Genomic DNA, 8,315 nt, shown 5'->3' on the forward strand with positions numbered 1-8,315 from the left:
ATAGCAAAAGGGATGGCAGCAGGTAGACTTGGAGGCCGGGCAAGGCGGCGAAGAGCTCACATCTTGAATCATAAGCACTAAGCAGGGAGAACAAATTGGAAGCGATACGGAGACTTTAAGTGCTCAAAGCCAGCCTCCAGTGACAAACGTCTTCCAACACAGCTGTGCCCCCTAAACCGCCCCAAACAGTGCAACCAGCTGCAGACCAATACGTGTTCAAATATCTGAGGGTATTGGTTTATAAAGAGAAAAGGGTTACCTGGCTTACAATTTACAGATGTGAATCAGACTGGATGATTTATTGATTTGGTTTTCGGTGGAGGGTATCAGATGGTTAAGAGTATGCCAGAGCCGCCAGCTAATAGTGAAAGCCAGGTAGTGGAAAAAGACCGAGAGACAAGAGCTCCACAGTCCTCTTTAAGAGTATATATTATCCTCTGCAGCCTAACGATGTGGGATGCCCCTCTGCGCCCGTGAATATGTTTTATTACCTTTGGTTAATAAAGAAGCTGATTCGGCCAATAGCTAGGCAGAATAGAGCCAGGTAGGAAATCTAAACAGAGGGACAAGGAAAAAAGCGTGGAGTCGAGAGAGATGCCAGCAGTCACCAGAGGAGGAAGATGCCAGAGGATTACTAGTAAGCCATGGGCCATGTGATGATGCACAGATGGGTAGAAATGGGTTAATTTTAATATGTAGGGATAGCCAGTAAGGAGCCTGAGTCATCGGCCAAATAGTTTGTAATTAATATAAGCCTCAGAGTGATTGTTCAGAACTTGGCAAGCAGGAGAGAAACTTCCAGTTACAGTTTGAGGTCCTCCCAATAGGCCCTAGCGCTTAAAAAGTCATAACACCTTCCAGTAAACCCTGGGGACCAAATCGTTGATGTGTGGATGCTTAGATAGCATCACTGATATTCAAACCACAGCTCAAGTTGGTCAGTAATTGGAGTAAGGATGATACAGCAGGCACCTTGGGCTTTGTTGTGTCTGCGCTACTATGACAAAGTACCTTAGCCTGGGTAATTTATATACAACATAAATTTATCACTCGGTCCTGGGGTTCAAGGGAGCCCGAGGCCAAGGTGCTTGCAACTGTAGTGATTGATAATGGCTTCTCTTATGAGGGTGCTAATCTCAGGGCTGAGGTGTAGCTCAGTGGTAGGGTGCTTGCCTGGAATAATATACAGTGTCCTGAGGTCAATTCCCAGCACTGGGGAGTGGGGAAGGCACTGATCCCAATTGTGTGGCCTCATTACCCAACCACCTCCTAAATGCTCTGTATCTTAGTTGTGATTAGGCTCCAGCACGTGAATTTTGAAAGGACAGCAATATTTACACCATGGCAAGCATATTGTATTTGCTCACGGTGTAGATGGCTTGTTGTACTAACATGAAGTTGTATTGTTCACCTTCCCGTAGGGAAAAATGGAACTTGGAAAACTAGGAGTGTGCATTATGCAAATACTTTGGAGAGCAAGCAGTCTGTCACTTTCTCTTTAACCAAGATGCATTTGCTGTTGCTTCTTAGCATCTGTGGAGGAGGTGGTCCAGGACTCTCACTGAACACCAACATCTGGGGATGCCCACGTGACTTATATAGAACTGTGTAAGATTTATACATCATCTATGCACACCTTCTTCTCCTCGTTAATCATCTCCAGATTACTCATAATTCCTAATTCAATATAAGTGTTTGTAAATAGCAACTATGTGAGTAGTTACCGTACGGATGGTTTAGGGGTGGCAAGGAAAAAATATGCTGGAAAGCTCCACACAGATGCCATTGTTTGGGGAGTATTTTCTCTGGGCAGTTGGTTGAATGTGAGGATTTGGCATAGAAGACTGAACGCTCACCAGTAAGTCCTTGTACACAAGAAGTCACTGAAAGGGCTTGTGCAGAATGTTTGTAATGCCAAAGCAGCAGCAACCTAACCCTCCTTGGGGAGGAGAATAAACTGGTTTGTTCACTCAGTGCCCTAGCTAAAATGAAGGTTTCCAGTCTGGGAAGATTTCAGCAATGTCTGGGTGACATAACTCTGAGAAGAAAAAGCAGAAAATACAGTGGGTTATCATTCATGTGCATCTCAGAAGCAGTCACAATGGCAATAGATATCAGGAATATGCACAACCCAGTGAATAGGAGTCAGACCCTGAGGCTGCCGAATGGCACAATGGCCACCTTTGCACGCAGGAAGGGGACTGGCAGCCTGGGTGGGTGCTTTTGCTAAGTCAGTTCTTGGTTATTGTTCTGAGCCTGGAGACGGTACCCAGTGCCTAGTGCCTCGTGCAGGAGAGTTCCTATTCAACCATGATCAGGTCCCACATTTTAAATGGAAGAGAGCACAGCAGTGATTGAATAAAATGGTAAAATTTGTATTTTAGTGGTGAAATATAGTTAGAGACAGCATATAGATATATGTTATGCTACGTTTTGTGTATTTGAACCACTTCATGAATCAAAAATATAACTTCTAGGGCAGGAGAGATGGCTCAGTGGTTAAGAGCACTGACTGCTCTTCCAGAGGTCCTGAGTTCAATTCCCAGCAACCACATGGTGGCTCACAACCACCAGTAATAAGATCTGGTGCCAGCTTCTGTCTGCAGGGACACATGCAGGCAGATCGTTGTATACATAATAAATAAATAAATCCTAACCAAAAAAAAAAAAAAACCTTTGTAAAAAAATTGGAAACAGTAAAGAAATGTATCAAAATGTCCATTGTTGCTTGTGGCAGCAAGGAAGGAATGCATGGCTTCTCTCTTCCTTGACTTTCTACACTTTATGACTATGTTATCTTTATAATGAAAAAAAGTACAGATTTAGGTTTCTTTTAAAAGCAATCACATAAAAAAGAAAAACGAAAGCGCACTACCGTGACAGAGTTCCTGAGGCTTGGGGCTTTGCATCGGCTCCAGGCAAATAGGGAGCCCTTTGTGAGGTGTGATTAAGAAAACCCTCAGGGCAGCGTGCTAGCAGGCCGTATGCCAGGCTCATGTCACACAGTGAGCACAGTGTTACCTACCCTGACACCAGTATTTCCGCAAGACCCAATTGATAAAATCTTTCTGAAGGCATCGTCTATGCCAAATGGGAAAAGGTTCACGTTGGCCAGCTAGCCTCCAGGCTGCAAAGGGACAGAGCAACTCTTGTTCAGATTTTACTGCTGCCCATTTTAAGCCAGCATCTTTGTGGCAACCATGTTAATTCAACACAGATTTTGCTGCGTTAGGTCCTGGGACTACCCAAAGGAACATCCAACTGTCTGTTACCTGCTGAAGTCCTTGGAGGCCCTGAAATATAAAGGTCCTCAAAGCTCCAGAAGACCAGCATCCTTTGGGGATTTCCAGGAAGGATGAAGCTCCTTTAAGAGTCTCCCACCATCTCTAGCTGCTTCTTCTGGTAGTCTTTCCCAAATCATCTCGCTGGGGGAACTACCTCATACCTCATAGGTAGGGGTGCCAGAAATGATGTCATAGCACCCCTAAGCCCCTAACAGTGGACGTAATTTTGCCACCGTATTTAGGGTCCTGTTACAAATTCCTCTGTTCTGTTGGTGTCTGGAACCCCTTAGCAACTCTCTAGTGGTCAGGGCTCACTGACCAGGCTATCTAGAAATCAAACTTAGCGTGTCTGAGGAGTTTCTGGTCGGGTTTGCTCATCTTTCATCCCATGACTTCACTGCATCCTTTGATTCTTAAAACCACTGTGCATGCATTCCTGCCACTCGACTCCACAGAGCCCTGTGGACCGTCTCAGCTCAGATTAGAGCCTATCGCTGTCATGGAGATCAGTGTTTTTATTGTACATGCAAAAATTTTGTTCTTATCAAAGCACAATGGTTTAATTATAAGGAAAAGATAATATTTTCTTACTGTGTCTGAACATCAAATTAGAGCATCTTTATACTGAACTGTATACAACGTTTGATTTTTAAAATTGCTACTTGAGTTGACTTGAGTTTCATGAAATAATTGTTAAATAAATTGTGGCTTAGGATTAGGACAGGATTTCCCATAATTTCTGAAACTGTCTAAACATGGCGTTTTCATCTTGTAGTATATCTTTACACAAAGCAGTGTTCTCAGCATTGCGGATAATGAAATCAAAATATGGACCAACTCTGAAAAGCATTAATGGTGTTCTGCCTCCTATAGTATCAAACTTCCAGCTGAGAATTAATCATTTAAGTAAATTTAACACATGGATATCCTTAGAGCACACATTGGTTTATCCACTAAGTGTAACCTATATGTGACATGGGTATTCAATTTTCTGGAACATAGCTAGCCTCTCAGGGCTGTATCCCCAAAGATAACTGACTTTCCCTCCCTTAGCGGTTTATCAGTTGCCAATACTGCTTCATCTAGGAGTGGGGAACCGCAACCCCATCCCTGCTGGAATTCCGGTTGTCTTCACCTTGTATAGGTCTTGTGTATGCAACCACAGCTGCTGTGTGTTCGTGTTAGCAGTGCTGCTGTCAAGCCTGGCAACTATTAGTTCAGTGGAGATATTCACTACCTCTGACCTTTATGGTCTTTCTACCCTCTCTTCTGGGATAATCCCTGAGCCTTGAGGGGAAAGGACATGATAGAGATGTCCTAGTTAGGGCTGAGCATGCCACAGTCTCTGAATTAACAACTATCTACTGCAGAAAGAATCTTACCTGATGAGGGTTGAGAGATATACTAATCTATGGGTTTAAAGATTAGAACTGAGAGGAGGGCAAATTATTACTATGTCCATTTAGCATTATTAGGTTTTCCACTGGAGTCTATGACTTAGCCAGCCACAGACTTTTTGACCCAACTAACAGTTCCAGACATGAATTTCGTCCTTTAGATCAGGCCTAGAATACAATCAGAAAGTGGTTGGTTACTTGTAATATCCATGGCACTAAGAAAGCTGGCCTGTTGTAGCTTGATTTCTCCATGCCCTATGATTCAAATGTATAGTATCTTTAGCAATAGGTCTTGTCATATACAGTTCTAGAAGGTAACCAAAACAGTGGTAGTAGCCTATAATGTTTGTGGAGGTCTATGTGATTCCCCCAACCAATAAGTCAAAAAAGAAGTAACCCATACTTGGCACTGGGCTTTCTATAATATAAGGCATGTGGGGAGTCATTGTCCCCTGCTATATAAACTCCATTCATTTATGTTGGTGTGTATTTTAGGAAGTTTCTACAGTAGTTCATTCAATATATCATTATCAAAGTTTATATTGGCAAAATGAGGCCCTTTGTTGCTTTAATTTTGACAATTGTCCTTTCATTTGTTTTGTCATTTTATACTTAATTTATAAATAGTGGAAATAGATTTTAGGTTTATAGCTCTAGAATAACAAGTCACTGTATTATAATAAAAATTAAAACCCCACAGGTTTGTGGATTCTCTTTGCCATTTCTCGAGAAGACATTAACTTCCAGTTGGAAGGGAAGCGATTACAGCAGATTCCATTGGCGCTGACCTGACATGCATTATCTCCACGTAGGTCTGTTTGGATGCTATAACAAAACACCAAGGGCTGGGAAACTGAGACAAAGCAGAAACGCAATCTTCATGGAGCCCTCCAGTACAACATTCAGTTCCAGCACATGTGGGTCTGATGAGAACTGCTGTCTAAGTTGCAGATGGCACCATGCTGCTGTGTCCTCACAGTGACAAATAGCCTCTTCTTCACGAGAGAGGTCCCGAACCATGTTCAAAAGGTCCCACCTCTTACTACTATTACAGTAGGCCTTGGTTTTCAAAGATATGAATTTTAGGGAGATAAAAACATCCAGGATACAAAGCTCACCTTTTATGCTTCTATTTTTTGTTTGTTTGTTTGCTTGCTTGCTTTGTTTTCTGAGTTGACATCCTGAGATTCTGATGATTTGGAGACAGTCATGGCAACCCATGTTCTTTGCTAATGATTGGTTTAAATGTGAGTAAATGATGCATTTTGTCCAGTAGGACTCAAGGGACAGACTGGGGTCATGTTTTCAGAAGTATTTTTCACTGTTAGTGAGATACACTGCTCCTGGGAAATAGGGGTGTCTGGCTGTTTTCTCTGATTCTTCTATCTCATGAGCACAAGGATGGAGCTAGAGCATGGAGAGAAGAGAAGTAGGAAGAAGAAAATGAGTCCTGGATGGTCCTCCGAAATTGGTGAGTCTTGAAAATGGTGATCCTTGGAGCGCCTCCGCCCTTGACTTCTCTTTCCAGGAGAGGGAGTCTCTCTGCTCTTTGGAGGCTGGCAATGGGTCTGTTTGAGGATGTGCTCCCTGGCCCTCTCCCATTAGGAATTGTGGAGTTCTTGTAGGCTTGTGGGTCCAGCACCTAACACAAGAGTGACGACCAAAGGGAATGTGTGAGACTGTGAACGAAGAGACCTAACCTCTAGACCACAGGAACCACAGCGTATGCTGTTTAGATGTAGAAGCAATGCCGGTGTCTGCATGCTGAAGCACCATCAACCTGAGGGAAGCTGCTCCTAACTGAGTTACACTGGAAACCATCGCAGAATGACAAGTATCTGTATAATGAAGGCATATTAGAATGATTAATAGGTGCGCAATCAGAAGCTCTTTGGAAATGGTAAGGAACAATAGAGCCTAAGCAAAGCTCAGGCTCGGCTCAATAGCTGGATTTTCAATGCATCAGGCAGCATGCAACATTCTCAATCCACACTAACAACGGCCAGAGAAAATAGATATGATTTTATGGAACAATGAGCCTAACTAAGCAGGCAGATTTAGTCCTTTTCAAAGGGGAAGGCGGGAACCACAGCTGACTAAGACAATGCGGCCACTCTCCGTTCCCAGCTGGCGACTTAGAGGAAGACAAGAATGAATCTCTCTCTCTCTCATGTTAACTTGGTAAAAACCAGCTCTTATTCACAAAACTGGTGGAGAACGGCAGTGGAAGATACCACTGCCGTAAACAGAGCTGTTCAGCTATGCACTGTAGGAACTGTTCAGTGAGCTCCACGGGGTGGGGAAGCAATGAATATCATTATTTTCCTTTCAGATAAAACATGAAGAGACTGTATGGATGCCTCATTTGTAAGCATGACAGCTTTACAGCAACAAATAAATCTCCAGTATGACACAGAAATAAAATAACCAAGCCCAGAGTCCTGGCCTTCACAGGCTATGAAGAAGTGTGCAAAGAAGAAAAAAAAAATCACACATTCCCTCTTCTGGTAGATCTTTTTTTTTTTTTTTTTTTATTTAAAGAAGTCAATGGCATGGTAAAGTTTGTACAGACAGATTCTGAGACTTCAGACCAGAACCTGTCTGGAACACTAGCGGAGGGCAGGCCAAGGGATTTGGTAAAGAGCAATTATCTGGCCTCTTTCCTGCTCATTTTAACTTTTGATGGAGGAAAGATCTGACTATTCATCCAGCTCCCCCTGAAGGAAAGACACTACAAGCGGTAAGAATTGGGCCCCAGACGTCTAATTTTGAAAATGATACCCCCCAAATTGACTAAATCTGAAAGATTTATCAAGGAGGTGCAAGATCTCAGCAATGAGAAATTTAAAACATCAAGAAAAGAAATTGAAGAAGACACTAGATGTTGCCAAAAAGGTTTATGCTTCTGCACTGCGTAATTAATATTGTGAAAATGGCTATTGTACAGTAATATATAGATTCAATGCAACCCCTCTTCAAAATTCCAAAGATACTCCTCACATAGTAGAAAAATATTCTAAAAATCATATAGCACCACAATAGGTCACAGCTAGCCAAAGAACCCCTGATTAGAAAAACACCGCTGGAGGATTCAGACATACCTTTCCTCAACCTACACCACGACAGCGGCATGGTGCTGGCACAAAAGCAGGCATTGTAGAGCAATGAAAGAAAATGGGACCCAGATTTTCTAGCTATTGCTCTCCTAGACAGGTGCCCAAAGAACCCTATATCCTGCTGCAGAGATATTTGACAACCAGATTTATTGCTGCTCTACTAACCATAGCAAGAAAATGGAATCACCTTCGATATCTTTCAACAGCTGAGTAAAACACAGAAATAATAGAATTTTATTTGACCATAAAGAAAAGTAAAATTACAAAATTTGCAGGGAAATGCATCTGGAAGCTACTATGTTAAGTGAGGTAAACCAGATTCAGAGAGATAAATACCATCTATTTCTCTCATATATGAATCCTGAAAGAGGTGGTCAGGAAAATACATGAAAAGGGGGTCAGCCAATTGATTTTCTGCTGCCCTTGGATTTATCAGATCTTTATCTCAATTTCTGAATCCTGAGTTTTTATTACTCTGAAAAATATTTAGATATCTGTTACGGTCCTCCCATTTTATC

The sequence above is a fragment of the Alexandromys fortis genome, unplaced genomic scaffold (genome assembly GCF_014885135.2).
Source record: "Alexandromys fortis isolate MF-2015 unplaced genomic scaffold, M_Fortis_MF-2015_v1.1 scaffold_5, whole genome shotgun sequence".
NCBI lineage: Eukaryota > Metazoa > Chordata > Mammalia > Rodentia > Cricetidae > Alexandromys > Alexandromys fortis.